Source organism: Microtus oregoni, unplaced genomic scaffold (assembly GCF_018167655.1).
Source record: "Microtus oregoni isolate MIOR12 unplaced genomic scaffold, Mior012 000029F_ref0000214, whole genome shotgun sequence".
NCBI classification, from domain to species: Eukaryota; Metazoa; Chordata; class Mammalia; order Rodentia; family Cricetidae; genus Microtus; species Microtus oregoni.
Genome location: NW_024543088.1, coordinates 2,189,634 through 2,207,945, shown reverse-complemented (window position 1 = coordinate 2,207,945; position 18,312 = coordinate 2,189,634). Strand labels below are relative to the sequence as shown.

The 18,312-nt window shown below is 44.3% G+C and overlaps 1 protein-coding gene across 1 annotated transcript in view; it reads right to left on the bottom strand.

The window, feature by feature from the left end:
- Positions 1–18,312, bottom strand: part of LOC121465135 (protein sidekick-1-like) — a 955,042-nt gene that overhangs the window by 445,767 nt on the left and 490,963 nt on the right. The gene's annotated exons all lie outside the window — the stretch shown is intronic.

Sequence of the window (18,312 nt, the reverse complement as noted above, 5' to 3'; positions counted from 1 at the left end):
CAACAACGAAAACATATGGCCACACATGTGCTTATAACCCCAGCATTGAGTGTGTGTGTGTGTGTGTGTGTGTGTGTGTGTGTGTGTGAAGGTATGGGTGTAGGATGGAGACAGGAGGATTGCTGGGACTTGCTAGATGCCAGCCTAGCTTCAGGTCCAGTGAAAGACTCAAGGGAATAATGTGGAGAGTGAGCAGGATGCCTGACATCTTCCTCAGGCCTCCATGTATGTACATGGGTGTCGTTACACATGTGTGCATGCAAACCATACATAAACCACATGAACAAATACACAAATAATAGAAACCATCCCTGCAAAAGAGTTAATAGACTTACTAGGCAATGACTTTTAAGTATTGTTTTGAAGTTGTTTAAAGAACCACAAAGGTCAGGAGTGAAGGTTCAGAGGATCACCCGCTACCAAGGCTGAATACCTGGATTTCAACCCCAAGACCCACTACACAGAAGGAGAGAACAGCTGTCCCATGACCCCAACATACACACACACACACACACACACACACACACACACACACACACACCATCATCACCAAAGGGAAAAGTGGAGACTGCTAAGAAAAGAATCTCTGAACAAATTGGAAATATCAATAAAGACATAAAATCTAAACAGAAAACAAAGAAGGAAATTCTAGAGTTGAAAAGTATAATGGCTAAGGTAGAAAACACAATAGAACAATGCAAAAAAATAAATATATAGGAGGGGAGAGGCAGGGAGGGGAGCAGAGAAAATGTAGAGCTCAATAAAAAAATCAATCAATCAATAAATAAATAAATAAATAAATGAGGCAGAGTAAAGAGTCAACAAAGAATGTAAAGGAGACTACTGAATTTCATCAAAGGAAGAAAAATAAGGAAAGTGAAGATAATATCCGAGACCCATGGGGCATAGAGGCGGGAAATGTGTGTTAAGGAGACGTGCCCTCGGACAAATAATTCAAGTATGCAAACCAGGTGGCAGAGAAGCTTGTGAGCAAGAAGTCAAAAGTAGCATAGCACACACAGGGATCCTCAATGAACTCGTTTACAGATTTCTCCTCAGAAATTTACAGATGGGGCTGGGGTCAGCAGGGAGTGACATGAACCTGTGGGGGAAGGGGTGCTGCCTGAGGTTTGAGGGAAGCTTGGGGGGAAAATATGATCAAAATCCAAAATACACTGTATCCACGCCTGAGAATGTCAAAGACTAAATAAATAAATAACAGTAAAGGGGACTGGAAGACTAGGAAATAATGGGGGTGATGAGCCAAAGAGCATGAAACAAGAGACACCCAGAGGCTTAGAGCCCACCTCTGCAAAGTGTGTGACAAACAGACTACACGTCCATTCCCAGGGAGATCTTTCAAAATAGCTGGTACACCCCAGCATGGTGGCGCACACCTTTAATCCCAGCTCTCGGGAGGCAGAGGCAGGCGGATCTCTGGGAGTTTAAGGCCAGTCTGGTCTACAGAGTGAGTTCCAGGCTAACTAGGGGAACAACAAATTCGTTTAGTTATTTGTTTATTGACTGACTAATGGATTGTGTGGTATGTGTATGTGCACATGCACAATATCATCTGTGTGGAAATCAGAGGACAATTTTTAGGAGCTGTTTCTCTTCTCTGTATGAGATCTGGAATCCAAATTCAGGTCCTCGTGTCTTGAGGCGTGGCAGCAAGTGCCTTTACCAGATGAGTCATCTCACTGGCCCACTAATACATTTTTAAAGTACTTACTAATCTAAAAGCTAGCATAAGTTTGGTTCTGTAAACTCCATATTTTGTCTTCTAGAACATTTAAGAGGCTAATATATTATTAAAAATCGTTAGTTTATGTTCTTGGAGACACAATGTATAAAGATGTGATTTTTGCACCTGAGAAGGCTGTGGGCAGAAATACACAGCATCAGTGTTCTTGCATGTTGTTGGTATTTAAACTGCTATAAATCCAAATTAGAGAGTATAACCTTAGGATATTAACTAATTCCCATGGTAACTATAAAGAAAACAACCGTAGCATGTAAACAGAAGGGAATGTGGAAATTTAGCTATTTTACCATAAAACCCAACTAAATACAAAAGACAGTAATATAGAAAAGGAGGTAGAAAATCCATTGTAACACAGGCTGGGGAGGTCACTGAATTGGGGAAGTGCTTACTTTGCCAGCATGAAGACCTGGGTTCGAAGCATGGTGCTAAAAAGTTGTAGCTCATTAGAAAACAAACAGAAACACCACAGAAGCCACTTCTTCAGCCAGCCTTGAACAGGACGGATATGACATCAGATAGACGATAGGCTTAGGAAGATGGTGGGGGCCATTTACACGAGGTCCTGAGGGTGTTGACTACCACGCAGACAGAGAGCAGCAGGTGCTGACCGCGATCCTGGCAAAGTCTCGAATTGGGGTGGGTACTATGTTTAATGGACATACAGGCTCAACCGTTCCAGATGACAAGCGCTGCGGCGATGTTTGTGTAGTAATAGGGATTACCCAGTGACACTGAGCTCTGCATTCAAGGATAGTTAATATGGCGGCAAAGATGGCTCCGTTGGCAAGCCTGCCTACTGTACAAATGGGAGACCCCAAGTTTGAACCCTCAGCACCCATATACGAAGCCAAGTATGGCTGTGTACACACTTGTAACCTTAGTGCTGCGAAAGGTGAAGGCAGGAGGATCACAAGGGCTTGCTGGCTGCTAGTTTCACTAAGAAACCTGTGAGCTTTGGGCTCAGGAATAGAAGAGAGAGTGATCTCTTCTCTGGCTTCACCTTGCATGCACACATACATAGTACACACACCATACATGTAACATCCCAAGCATGTACACCCGCACATCATAAACACAGCATAAAAAATGAAAAAAATAGTCAAGATGATAAGTTTTATGCTATATGTATTTTAACGTAAAAAAAGATACTATTCATCTTTTTGGAAAACTCAGAAATATAGACAAGTGTTGAAGAATAATCCAGCAAAGACATCAATTGCTGAGGCATTAAAGCATACTGCTTTCTATGATGAATGAGCTAAAAACCCAAATCCATCCCATGAAGCAAAGAGAAATCCATAAATGGCAGTTTCTGTAGTTGACTTCCAGATAGGTTAAAGCATCTAAGACCCCAGGAGACCAACCTGTCATACTATGGAAGACACAGAGGAGGTAAATGTATTAGGAAAGCAGACGCCAGACTCTACCCTTCCCTGTGCCCACGCTCACTGTAATGACTTTGAAATATCTTCCATGAAGAAGCAGGCAGTAGGCTGGGATTATGATTCAGTTGGTACACTGATTGCCTTGCAAGCATAAGGACCTGAGTTCAATGCCCAGAACACACATCTGGGCATGGCAGCACCTGTATGTGTTCCCAGCATTGGGTAAGAGGAGATAGCAGGATCTCTCAGACTAACTGGCCAGCCAGTCTAGCTGCTTGGAGAAATGTAGGTCAATGAGAAACCCTGCTTCAGCCTGTCTCAAAAATGCAAGGTAGAGCTGGTGAGATGGCTTAGCAGTAAAGTTGCTTGCCACACAAGCCTAGAGACCCGAGTTCAATCCCCAGTAACTACATAAAGCAGGAGAGAGCTGATTCCACAGAGTTGTCCTCTGATAGCCCCAAGTGTGCTGTGTGAGATGCCCACACCCTAAGAATAACAAGTTAAAATTTTTTTGAAGCAACGTAGATGGTGCCTGAGGAATGACACCTGGGGCTGACTACTGGTCTCCTTGTGAATGGACACACACAGTAAGACTGTCGGTTCTTTCTGTGACTCTAGCTTAGTCCTGAGACTGGCTCTGCCGACAAAGTGTAGCAGAATAATGTCTTTCTAGAAGAGTCTAGGCCACAGAGGCTATGTTCACTTCCATACCCTCCTGGAACCCCACAAGAGCCAGGCAGACTATCCCAGGCTGGCTTGTGGAAAGACTAGAGACCCACAAAGGAAAACATGGCTGTCTAAGGTGAATCTGTCTTTGATATGTACATCAATGATGTGTCCCCAAACATGCGACAGAGCCCAATCCAGATGGGCGGATCCATTGCCCGACTTACCACTGACCACAAACACATGGATGAGCACAGTTAAGAGCAACAAGGGTGTCAGAGAAGTAGACAGAGACGAGCAGAAATAGTGTGCTTAGTGTGAATAAGTGGGCACAAGAGTCAGAGACCCCATAACTGAAATACTGGTGGTGCATCACACCACACCCACCCAACAGAATGCAGCAAGCCTGGCCTGGTGATTTCAGCCATCCCCAGCAATGGAAAGCAGTGCCCGCAGGCAATGCCACCACCAGAATCAAACATTCCGAGTGGAAAGGAGACTCCAAATGACATCTGAACCACTACCATGGTAGAGCTAGGGGTGGGACAGCCCGCAGAGGGCCAGGGCCAAGGTCTCAGAAGTACCAAGCATTGGCAACATCTTTCTAAGCAGTTGCTCGATGGTGATTACAAACACATATGTAGTTATCACTAGCGGCTACAGAACAGTGTTGTTCTGTCAGTGTGTGGGAATGTGTGTGCAGTTCACTCCAGGAATGTTAGGACACCAGTGTTTCCCCAGTTGTAAGATGCTCACCTGTGAGATCTACTCAGACTTTCAGATTACATACTTTCCAGAAGCCCAACCGCACTGTGGGATAGGAGCAGGGACATCTCTACCTACTGGGGCCTCTGTGAGGTTATGGACAGTGATCTAATTTTCTTATGATTTAATTCCAGTGTGATAACACAATATTATTTTAAAAATAGTTCTTAGAGGGTTTCATACAATATATTCTGATCATATTCACCTGCCCTTTCCTACCCACCCTTTGTATTGTTTTCTGTTTTTTTTTTTTCCAATACATTGTTCAAAATCGATTAGTACTGTCTGAATATTCTCAGATGCGTGGTTTTCCACTGCATAGTGGTTGACTCACCAGGGGCTATACTTAGAGAAAACTGTCTCTCCTTCTCCCAGAAGCTAATAATTGCTAATATTACTAGCAATCACATTAGCAAGGGCTTGGGGCGTGTGGTCTACCCAACTGCTCTCTCCATGCTGGGATCTGGTGTGGAATGAGCTTGCGCAGGTCTGCGCACTCTGTCTCAGCCACTGTGCGTTTACATGTGCAGCTGTCCTGCTGTGTCATTCACTGCCTCTGGCTCTTACACTCTTTCTCTTCTGCAATGATCCCTGAACAACCAAGAGGAACGGTACAGTGTATACAGTCCTTTTAGGGCTGAGCATTCTGTGGCCTCTTCTCTCCGCACCTTGACCACTCGGCGGTTGCTGTGCTAACATCATCTACTGGAAAGGGAAGCTTCTCAGGTATGGGATGAGAGAGCATTTATCTAAGGCTAATGCAATATTTCCTCCACATGCAAAGTCTGTTGGGGGTATGCTTTACAGTAGCATCCTGGAGTGTGGGGACTTGGGCTCTCTGCCTTATAGAGGCCAAGTCCATGTGTTTGGGAGTTAGACAGACAGCAGCTGCTTTAAAAGTCATTGGGTATGGATTCACTTTGGACACAACGTCTCATTTCCCTGGTAACATTCTAAAGGGATTTAAAACACCATGTAAAAAGGTAGAGGCGTCAGGGCTTTGTTGAGGCTTATTAAGAGAAAATTACTTCCTTCTGATCTTAAGAATGAAATCCAAGCTCTCCCTCTGGATTTCTCCCCTGGGGGAGACATGACCTTCTGATCTGCTCCAAAGATCTGAACATTACACATGACTCCTTTAAAAATCAACCCAGCTGGACCTGTCAGTCAGCTGGTCTGGAGACCACCCCTGAAGAGGGCTGATTCACCTGAAGACATGCTAAGGAGTTGGGAGGAATAATTATCCCCCTAATGAACTTACACATCTCAGATGTCCCTCTCCTTCCTGACACTTACAGATCTCCTCTGCTAAGCCTGGCTGCTTTTTGAGTTAAAAAAAAAAAAGCCAACTCTCTCTTTTTCTCCTTTCTAGGTCTTTTCCATCGAACTTTATATGGCTTAGCTTTTTTTTTCTTCTCACTCTTCCTCTTCCCCTGCTAGAATCGCCAGCTTGCTCTAACAAGGCGATCTTGGCATCTGAGTCTGTTTTTAAACTTCTTTTAGTAATGAGATACAGCATCCACAAAAGGGAACCCCGGTTCTTCCTGCTAACACATGCTCTCATGTATCCCCCAATGCAATAGCTTCCTGTTAACACTTAGGTGGCAGAGAAGAGGTTTTGCTCGTGCACAGCACCGTCGCGATTTAATGGAGAGCAGTACAGACCGTTTGTGAGTGAGAATCCCCAGAAAGAGGCTGTGTGTGCGAAGGTGGACTGACTCATTGCAACTCTGGGGACATGGGGAGGTTCCGATGCCACAGGCCCAGAGACTTATTACAGTTTACCTAGGACCATCATTAGCCTTAGATCGCCATTCTGTGCCCACATCTGTGTAGGAGTTAACGTACCGTGACCAGCAGATAAAGATCCTTTGGATGTACTAACTTCGGGAAACACTAGCTTCCATCAACACTAAAGCTAAGCATCTCATCAGGCAGCCTCTGAGACCTAGGGCTGAGAATTTGGGGCTTTGCGACAACTCTCATCTCGGTTTCCACCAACGTGTTTAAAAGGAGTTTGATTTATGACCATCTTTGTTCTATTACCATAAAGAAAACTTCATGAGATTGCTTCTACGTTGGAACCTGAAATTTGGAGTAGCCTAAATCAGTGTTCCTGGCCCATTCATGGTCACTCATATTTGGCTGCAGAATAAAAGATTTCTTATTTTCTGTGAGGAAAGCTTGTATTTGTGAGTTAACAAATTCAAAGGCTGATTGTTAAATTAATACCCAAAGAATAAATGGGACAAAAATAATGATAGACAGGACTGGAGAGATGGCTCAGTGGTTTAGAGCACAGACTGCTGCTCCAGAGGACCAGGGTTCAATTCCCAGCACTCATATGGCAGTTCATAACTGTCTATAAGTCCAGTTCCAGTTCCAGGGGATCTGATGCCCCCTTCTGGCCTTTGTAGGTACTGCATGTGTGGTGCCAAACATACATGCAAGCAAAACACCTATATACATAAAATAAAACAAAACACAGTGAATAATCAGACTGGATTCAAGAGCCTGTGGTCACACTCTACCTCAGCCTTACTGGCTACAGGGCCTCAGGGAAATCAGGGCACTTTTAGATTCCACCAGAGCCATCCTGTCACCATCCTGACTGACAAGAAGATATTCTAAAGCAATCTCACTCAAACCACTCTCTTGGGATGAGACTATGTGGTAGGGTCTCCCAAGGAACTCCCAAGGATTCCAAGGAATCCCCACCCCCACCCCAGGAGTCGCATGCTGGGAAGAGGAAAAGGCTAAAGCCTGGTGCCAACCAGAGGGGACGCTACCTTCCAGAAAGACCTTACACAGTTCTGAGGACTTGTCACAGTGCCTTTCAGGAGAGACTGGAGTCTAGGCAACAAAGGGTTGGATAACCGCTAGGCTGGGACTGGTCAGCTATGCATCACTCTGGCCCTCTTTTTAAGACTAAACCTCATGCCTGGGTCTGGAAGACGGACCAGAGAGGGTTTAGGTATCGCTGGGAGTCTCTGCCCCTCCTCCCAGTGTAGACACATTGACTAATTTTCCTTTTGCTACTTTTTACCACTATTTGGGTGTTTAGTTAACTTGCTAAGGACTGGTGGCATAGGAGGGAAGCCCAGACCCAGGCTCTGACCCCTACTAATTCTAGTAATAACACCAATGGGTCCACATATAATGGGGCTGTGGTATAAATATCTGGCTCGGAGCAAACATTCAAGAAACCGCCTCTTCTCGTTTTTATGGCATGTCACTGTATACAATGTCCTGGAAGGATAAAAATCAAGAGCCTCCGTCCTGTGTGGGCCGAGAGTACAGTTTAGTCACAGGACACTTGCCCCACCTTGCAAGGCCCTGGGTTCTATCTCCTGCTGAAACAAACAAAACAAAACAATCTCTGGCCCTGCGGTGCTTGTTTCCTTCTAGAAGAGTCTAAAGTTGTTTTATTTGTTTGTTGGGACAACATATCAGAATTAAAGGATGAGGAAGCACTGACTTGGAAATCAGGCTGCCTGCTCTACTTCTTCCTCCTACACATGTGTATCTAGCATCTCCTAGTTTGAGCTTCTTGGTTAGAAAGTGAGGAGGATTCTGGGGGCTTCTGGGAGCACCATGCGCGTAAAGTATTGTGAGTAAAGATGAGTGTTAGCTATGAGGAATTTTGCTTTGTGCTAAATCAAATGAACCACTGCACCTTCAAAGAACTGAAGACCAAAATGAGAAACGGTGAGGTGTGGTGGCTCATGTCTGGAGTCCCACCTCCCACCACCTGGGATGTTGAGACAGGAGGATAGCCACAAGTGACAGAGGAAGGGGGGGCAGGGAAAACGAGAGAAGGAAAGTGACGACTATACTAGTATAGGGGCCATCCCACATGGAGTCAGTTGGCTTGTTTTTAAATACATTATATTAGTCTGCTCTTACTCTATGTCCTGAAGAAACAGCCCTGTCCACTCACGGCCCCCAGGCCAATGCACACAGGCCAGTCACAGACTGTCCGCATGCTACCCAAAGGGCCTACCTTCTCTCACAGTGGGCTCCACTGCCCTTTCCTCTCTTTGAAAATGGATCTCCCTGGGTGAATGCTCTACCCATCTTTGATTCAGTTTCCCGGATGGACAAGAAGCTCTCCACTTTCCCCTCTCTGGCACAAGCATGGGCTGCCCGGCTAAGGTCACTCAAGGTACTGTAGCCAATGCTTTTCCTTTGTGGAAGACAGATAGGACCACCTCGCAGTATATCGCAGAAGGATATGAGCCTGCTCTACAGAATAATAAATCATTTATTTATATCCGTGTGTGTGTGTGTGTGTGTGCAATGTGTACAGGTGTGCATGTGTGCATGTGTATGTATATGTATGTGTGCTCACAGGACAAGGCAGAAGCTACAGGAAGATGTCCAGTGTCCAGTGCTTCTAGTCTCCACTTCATTTCCTTATGACAAGCATTAGATCTCAGACCAGAGGCTACTCGGTTCCACCAATCTATAGCTGGGTCCCTTCCCACCCTCGTAGCTGATTCTGCATGTAGGGCCCAGGCTAACAGACTCCATGTTATCAGAGGCTAGTTGTGGCACATCCTTTATGATGGATAGACATGAACTAAATGGGCCCCTTCTCCCCATTTCCCTATAGTTTCATATACTCCTTCACTGAATTGCAAGACCCCTTCCCGTCCCCTGGTATGCAGGCAACGCAGGCATCAGAGAGTCTAATTGCAAGGCTAAGGGACACTTGTCAATCACATAGTAAGGAACCTCCCCTTCCTCTGAAACCTAAAAGGGACTTTCACTCTGCCAAGGGTACATAGTGAGATAGTCTGAAAAAAAAATCACTCTGGCTTCAGAGAGTTCACGTGAGCCACCATTCTTACTTCTTGAGATGAGCGATGAGATAATGCAGTGAATGATACTGGAATCATTTTTTCAGAACCAGAGAACCTTTTGAGGGATACATTTCAAAAGTGCTCCGAGAAGAGCGGGCATCCAGTCTGTTTACTTAATATTGACTAACACAAATGAAGCGCGGAGGAGATACATATGACTGCATACAGCAAGAGTGATGCCCTCTATACATCAAGATTGGACTTCGTTCATTATTCAAGATGCTGGTCTGGAACCAGCTTAGCTGAAAGGACACTTGTGCCTTTCCCTTTGTCTCTCAGACTATTGACTTGGAACTGCAATTTCTCCGTGAAGAAGACGACTGAAACCTAGTGTCAGTCAGAGGATGAACCTGACCCTGGAAAGAGACTTAAATATCCTTGGAGCACCTTGCAGCGGAGGCTGAGGCAAGGATGGATCAGTGATGGGCAGGACCATGTCCTGACCAGAACAGCTTACTTACGCATAGTTCTGGCCCTTTATAAAAACCTGGACCGTTTGCCAGGCCTACAAGATGGGCTTGGGGTCATCACTGTTTCCTTGATCCTCTCTTCCCAGTATGAGCACATTGAATAAATCTCCTAGTTCTTCTTTTCACTATATTTTGGCTCTTTAATTGCCTTCCTGAGATAGCTAAGCCTGGTTTGGAAGGGCTGCCAGGGCAGAGACTCTGACCTTAAGTCTTGCTATAAATCCTTTATTGTAAAGTCTACCCATTGCTCAAAGTTCTGGTTAAGCAGACAGGACTGTTGTCTACTGGGAAAACACATTTTTTTTAAAGATAAAGGATACACTTATTAGAAGCACATTCTAACAAAGCAGGTAGAATTTCAGCATGCAGTGATGTTAGGGCTGCCAGGACTTGATTCCCTAGGATACAGAGAAGACGCTCACTCCATTAAATGCCCCTGCCTTTACCCACTAATAATAATGTTCTCGTATGCTCCTGAAATGAAACTCACAGGTAAAATAACCAGCCTTTACTATGATTTTGAAAAATCAATGCAATACTCTTAACAGGATATAAAGGAGAAATAAAAGAAAGCAATTTGTAATGACTCTGCACTTCCATATGTAAATTCCTAGCTGACTACACTGGAAGCATAATGAAGTTGTCACAGACTCGAACCATCTTATAATAAATATGCCTGGATGTGGAAATAAGAGAAGATTAAAAGCCATTCTCCGTGCAAGTAGGGGAGATGAAAGAACAAGCGGAGGTACAGGCAGACGCCAGCACAGAGTGTGAGCTAGAACAGAAAGAACAGGCCGTGAGAGTGCACGGAGGCACACACGGATCTCCTAAGCATAATATTGAGCAAAAGAAGACACAGAAGACACAATATTGAGCCAGACACAGAGAACACAGTCTTCATGACTGCGTGTATAAGAGACACATCCAGGTCAGAATGATAGTCGCCTTTGGCAAGCAGTGACAGGACAGTGAGCAGTGATCATAGACTCATCTAGGTGGCATCTCCACATATTAAAAAGTTCATTGACTCTGGACACTTTCAAATGATGGAATATTATTTATTGGCTAAAAGGTACAAACATGATAGGGCTGGAGAGGAGACACCGACGTTAAGAGCACTTGCTGCCCATGCAGAGGACCTGGGTGTGGTTCCTAGCGCCCCACTGGGCCACTCTCAACTGCCTATAACTCTAGTTCTAAGGGGACCAATGCCTGTGGCCTCCAAAAGCAGCTATATTCATGTGCGTGCACACACACACGTTTTAAAGTGAATCTTTTTTTTAAAAAAATGGGGAGGGCCTGGAGATGTGGCTCAGTAGACAGAATTCTGACCTAGCCCCAAGCATCATATACACTAGGCATGGCAGTGCCTATCTATATAATCCCAGATCTCGAGAGGTGGGAGAAATAAGGATCAGGAGTTCAAGATCACTCTCAATTATCTAGAAATTTCAACCAGGGCTACACGAGATCCTACATAAAACAACAACAACAGAAATAAAATAAACCACAATGATAAAGTTTACTTATTAGCATACTTTTAAAATAATTATATTTTTAAAAAGATTTAAAGAAAGGAACTATTTTACATGTTAAAAATCGCTTCAATGCTTGGCTTAATAGAGGACAGCTGAATTCTCATATCTGTTTCTGCATTCAATTTATATATTAAAATACATATTCATTATGAATTACTCTTTTATTTCGTCTTTGTATCAAAGCTAGGGCATTGTGCTGGTTTTTAAAGAATTTATGTGTAGGCTAGCTATTTTAGTCTATGAATTGCATTACAGGAGAGTAAAGGGGGCATGGATAAATATTTGCTGTATAAAAAGGGGGCATTGTATCCAGCAGGACTTGGTACAATGTCTGAGATCATCTTTGAACTCCTGATTCTTCCCCTATTGCCCAGCTCTCCACTAAAAGCAGACCATAGGAGAAGCAGCAAGCACCCCAACTAAGATGCTGCATCTTCTGGAATGCATCACTCATATGGGTCCCCGATACGGAGAGGAAAATAATATTCAAATCATTATCAAATTAGTTATATTCTGGGGTTGGGGGTGCTCAGTCGGGAAAGTGCATGAGGTCTTCAGTTTGGTTCTCCAGCACCCATTTAAAAAGCTGGATGCAGTGGTGTGTGCTTGCAACTGTACTGAGGCAGGAGCATCCCTGGGACCTCCTGGCCCAGCCTAGCCAAATCCAGTGAGAGGCCCTAGTCAAAAACAAGATAGAGAGTAACTGATGAAGAACCCTCATGACAACCTCTGGCCTCTGCATGCAAAAGCATGTATGCACGCTGTGGGCACATGCACACTCACATACATGCACATAAGTTTTTAAAGTTCAATTACATCATCCTCCCTCAAGGGTTTCACAAACCCTCAGGCCATGGTTGAAGTTTCTTTCTTGAAAGTTCTTAGAACTGTGAGTTTGTCCAGGGGTTAAGGACAAGTAGATTGTGGGGACAAAAGGGAAACTGTCCAGGGCAATCCTGTTATTTTATGCCTTCAGAGTGTATTTAGAAAAGTTCATCAAGTGTCTCACTAGTGTTCAGTGTCAAGAAAAGTAAAGATAACTGACTTCTAATGACATGGATGTGATGTACTCAGAGATGAAGTATGTTGTTGAAAGCCACTGACTTGGAGATGCACATATGCAACCCCCAGTCATATATATGCACATATATATGCACATATGTGCATTTATATCTGGGAAAGAGGAAGGGATGGGGATGGGTGTGGAAGCAAACACAGTACAGCGTGGTGTGTGGAATAGGAGTGGCAGGAGTAAAGGCACTTGTGTTAACAGTTACTCCAGCCTCTTTTGGGTCTTAGAATGTTCACACTACGATGCTGAAAAAAATACTTGCACGCTTAAACAATTTGTTTACTATATATCATTATAATTTGATCTTAAAAGCTGAAATATTAAACAGCTAGAAATGGCAGGGTTAAACTCAATAACAACAGAAAGGCCTTATTTGTGAATGAACAGAGCAAAAGGAACAAAACCCTTTATTTTTATTGAGATAAAAGTTCCAAGGTGATCGAATAACTATCAAAATGAATGAAAAGAATATACAGTGTTCTCATAAAGAATGAGGCTTAGCTTTTCCATGTATATGCGTGTGTGTGCCTGGTGTACCTGTACACACACATACATAAATATGTGTGCTTGAATGTGTGGACACACATAGGTATTTGTGTGCACATATACATGAGTGTACATGCCAAGTGATAGGTCCCATCTCTGCCACTTAAGAAGGAAGAAACAACATATAAACTCTGGACACAAGAGGCTGCAGACAGTCCCAGTCAATATTAAACACATAATTTCATAACGTGATCCATAAGGCTATGCTATTAAACACATGATAGTGGATGAAGATGTTAGTACCATTTCATTGTTTATTCATTTTAATTTATACATGCATGTTTGCCTACCACATGTGTGATGGCACCCATCAGAAGAGGGTATTGAACCCCCTGGATCTGGATTTACATGAAGTGTGAGCGGATGTGGGTGCTAGGGTCCATCGATCATAACATTTTAAACACTACCTTGATAAAGCTCGGTGGTCCAGACTAGTGTCATGTTCTGCTAATTAAGAAGGGCTTGCACAGAGGAAACCCTGTCTCAAAAAAACAAAACACAACAAAACAAAAAACAAAAAAAAGGGAGAGAGATGCTTCTGAGTCTGTCGCAGTGAGCCTGGATCCCCTCTGGTACTTCTGAGTCTGTCGCGGTGAGCCTGGATCCCCTCTGCTACGTATCTGCCTGCCTCAGCTGCAGATGAAGACAGGCACAGGTGTACCCCACTGGCAGCTCACCAGCCACCACGGCACTGCCAACATGGAGGGCAGCTCTTGAGAAGTTCCCAAGAAAACAAAGAGCTATTTTCCCTCAATTTACCCACTAATTGTGTTTGTGCAAATTGTATGCTAAGACTTTGTGTCAGAAATACTGCTTGTTTATTTGTAAGAAGGAAACCAAGAGTGTTAGACGCCGGCGCTGATGAATAGAGTTTCTGTTGCTTTAGTTTATTACCTGCAGAAATGCCAGGGGAACACAGGCCTGAAAAGGCAGGATGAGCCCTTCCTCGTATTGGGAGTTAAGGGAACAGGACATGAGTTGTAGCCTGGCCCCTGACCTTTCAATAACCATTGTTACTGGGGTCTCCCAAGACACCCACACAGAGGTTCCGGGGGGTGTCTCTCAGAAAAGTGCTTGTTACACAAACATGAGGACCTGAGTTCAGACCCACAGAATGCACATTTAAAAAGCCAGATGTGGTAGCAAATCCTTGATATCTCAGCACTGAGGAGGCAGACAGGTAGGACCCTTGGGTTCACTCCCCCAGGTCAGGCAGAGAGCCTAATGGCATCCTGAGAAACAATGGCCAAGGTTGACCTCTTACCTCCATGTATGCAAATGTGGACACACACAGACACTCACATGAACACACACACACATGGGCACACACGGACACACACAGAGACACACACATTCAGACATACATGGGGACACACACAGAGACACACACAGACACACATGGACACACACATTCAGACATACATGGGGACACACACAGAAACACACACACACGGACACATACAGACACACAATTCTGATATACATGGGGACACACAGAGACACACACACACAAACACACACACATGAACACACACAGAGACACACACACACATGGACACACACAGAAAAACACATTCAGACATACATGGGGACACACACAGAGACACACACGCATGAACACACACACATGGACACACACACATGAACACACAGAGACATACACAGACACACACGGACACACATAGATACACATATTCAGACATACATGGGGACACACACAGAGACACACATGCATGAACACACACACGGACACATGTAAACACACACAGATACACACATTCAGACATATATGAGGACACATACAGAGACACACACGCATGAACACACACACATGGACACACACACAGAGACACACACACATGGATACACACACATGGATACACACACAGACACACACATTCAGACACACATGGGGATACACACAGAGACACACACACGGACATACACACACATGAACACACACACGTGGACACACACAGAGAAACACACAGACACACATTCAGACATGCATGGGGACAAAGACACACACACATGAACACACGTGTCCAGCACCTCCCAAAGGAGGTAGTATCCCTCCACTGAAATCCACCCAAACTACACTGAAAGGGTCATTTCATGAGCATTTAGATTTTAATGGCAGAAGTATATTTCCCCTATAGAACCAGAAGAAAATCACTTGCTCATTCTGGAGCCATTTGGTGTAAAACCACCTTCAAATTCTTCATATAGTTTCAGGCTAAATTGCATTTGAAATCACCTAGCCCCACGAAGGCGTCCTCAGAGTCACAGGCACTGTGGAGGTTCATGACTATGGTCACCACAGGGATGGCATTTCAAATGGCACCTGAAGTCTGTCTGTTGCCGTACAGAAACAGTATCTGTTGTTTGCCCAGGGCTGGATTTACACCACTGAGCCCTGAGTGAAAACCCAAACAATCTGCTATTCAAAAATCTAAGCAAATATAAAAACAAGTACTGTCCTTGTCGCTACGTAGTCTTACAATTTTTGTTATCAATTTTCCTATCATCCCGTCTGGTCCCGCATGGTTTCCTATTCTTACTGTTTCCATTTCCACGCTTTGGCCACCACCAGGCTGCACCTGCTGTCCCTGTGCAAGCCTGTATTGTCAGACTTGGGGTCACCCCCACGTCCTCTGTTCTGTTCCTCAGCATCTTATCGGCTTTCTCTGCCTTCTCCTGTCTCTTTTTTATACCCCCAGAATCCCTGACAGTGATCAACTTTATTTTTTTCAAGGCAAAAAGAGATGAAATGTCATAGGAATTTGTTTGTTCAAATGAGATGCCATCAAACAACTAAACACAGCACAGGACAAGATGGAAATGCACTTTGATCAAAGGATAACTAGATTATTTAAAAGAATAGAGGTACGAAAATCAGCCGATTTGAATTTTATATGTAACACGGCAATCACAATGCTAGCAAGGGAATGGCTCTATTCATTTTGTGCTGTAGACTGACAAAAATGTTAAATGCTTACATAAAAAGTAACCAAGTAACTGTATTAGACTGGGGAGATGGCCTGGGGTAAAGTGTTAGGTAGGCCAACACAAGGACCTGAATTCAAGGTCCAGAACTCACATCGAAAAGTCAGGCAGAAGCAGGCATGGTGGTGCACATGCGTTTAATCCCAGCACTGGGGCTGTGGAGACAAATGGATCCCAGGGGCTCATAGGCTGGCCAACCTGGACTCATGGGTTAGCCCCAGTCCAGTGAGAGATCCCGAATCAAAAGACAAGATGGATAGCTTCTGAATTCAAGATCTGAATAGCTGTTCTCTGGTTTTCACACACGTGTACATATGTGCATGCACACCCCCTCCACACTTATATGAACATCCACACACAAGCACACAATGCATGAAAAAACACAAACACACACAATTAAACATACTTATGACATCTCACCACCTTGCATCTACCAAAGTGAAAAGAAACATTTCTAGCAGTGTCATTTGTCACCATCACAGAACTGAAACATTGTTCAGCAGAAGAATTGAGACCAAGACATAGGCAGTCAACCACAAATCACTGAAATACAGCAAGCCAGAACTGCTGACTCAGAAAACAGCAAGAACACATCGTGTGTGTGTGTGTGTGTGTGTGTGTGTGTGTGTGTACATGACTGCTTTGGACACAGGGTCTCATGTTTTCCACAGTGGTCTTGACCTCATTATGTAGCCAAGGGTACCCTTAAACTTCTGACCCTCCTTCCACCACTTGCTGAGTGCTAGGATTACAGGTTCACACCATCACGCTTGGTTTATGTGGTGCTTGGGTTTGAACCAGGACTTCATGAATGTTAAACAGGGTACCCTACCAACTGAGCTGCATTCTAACCCAAGAAGAAATTTTTGACACATACTGCTAAATGGAAGATCCCCAAGGCAGCATCTTGTACGATCCCGTTAGTATGAGCAAAATTGCCAGGTCAGGACAGACCGGTAGCTGCAGCATGAGGAAGGCACTGCTGACTCTGAAGGGACCTGTGGGGGGAAGTCTCCAGGTGACAGGACTGACCATAATGTACCACAAGGAGAAAGGCACGGCACTGGGCCTTTTTTAGAATCCCACAGAACTGTATACCAGAAAGAAGGCACTGTACTGTGCTCAAATAGGAATACACAAAGTCAACCAAGGCACGGGATCCAGGATGGAACAATGGCAATGAGTGAGGACCAGACGGAGGAAGAGGAGATGCCCTAACTAACTTGCTCATATCGTGTTTGTCACATTATTTTAAAGCTAAAGAAATTAGCTGTGTGTAAACACTGTGTCCCAGCTGGCATATGAGCGTCTCACAGGGGTCTGAGTTAGCACTTCTAAAAGCAGTAGATAAGTATGCCGGGGCAAAACAAGTGAATAGATTGTGCAAAATGGGAGTCAGACTTCTCACTGTCAGAGGAAGAGATTACAAATAAGAAGTGGAGGGAAACAGGCTGAACTCTGTGCTACTGATTCAAGTGGGAGTATTTCCATCAATTACCAACTGTTTTAAAATGCTCAAGGACAGGCACATACAGAATAAACAGGCTGTGTAAGCCTGACTAAAAAGACACATGGCAGGGGCTGGAGAGAGGGCTCAGTCCTCTTGTTTCCAGAAACCACATTGGGTGGCCCACAACTTCAGCTTCAGAGGATGACACCCTCTTCTGGACTCCATGGGTACTGCAATACATATGTGCGCGCGCGCGCGCGCGCGCGCGCGCACACACACACACACACACACACATATAAATAAAAATTTTTTAAAAATCTTAAAAAACAAACCATGGTATCCGGGTAATTTGGCCCACTGACAATCCAGCTGTAGACCTCTACTCAGCATCCAGAGCTCCTCTTTTACCCCATTTTTCACACAAAGGGCATGGTTTGCTTTTTGTTTGTGTGATAGTTTGAATGAGAAGGGCCCCTATAGACTCCTGTGTTTGCATGCATTGTCCCCAGTTTGTGGAACTGTTGGGAAGGATTAGGGAGTGTGGCCTTGTTAGAGAAGGACTATCAGGAGAGGGATGGCTTTGAAGTTTTAAAATACTCCAGTCACTCCTAGCTGGTTCTCTAGTAGTTCTAGCCTCCACTCCGGCACCATACCTACTACACTATACTCTCTGCCATGACAGCCACAGACTCTAACCCTCTGGAACTGTAAGCTTAAAATAAACTCTTTTATAAGTTTCCCTGGTCACGGTGTCTTATCACAACAATTTAAAGTAACTAAG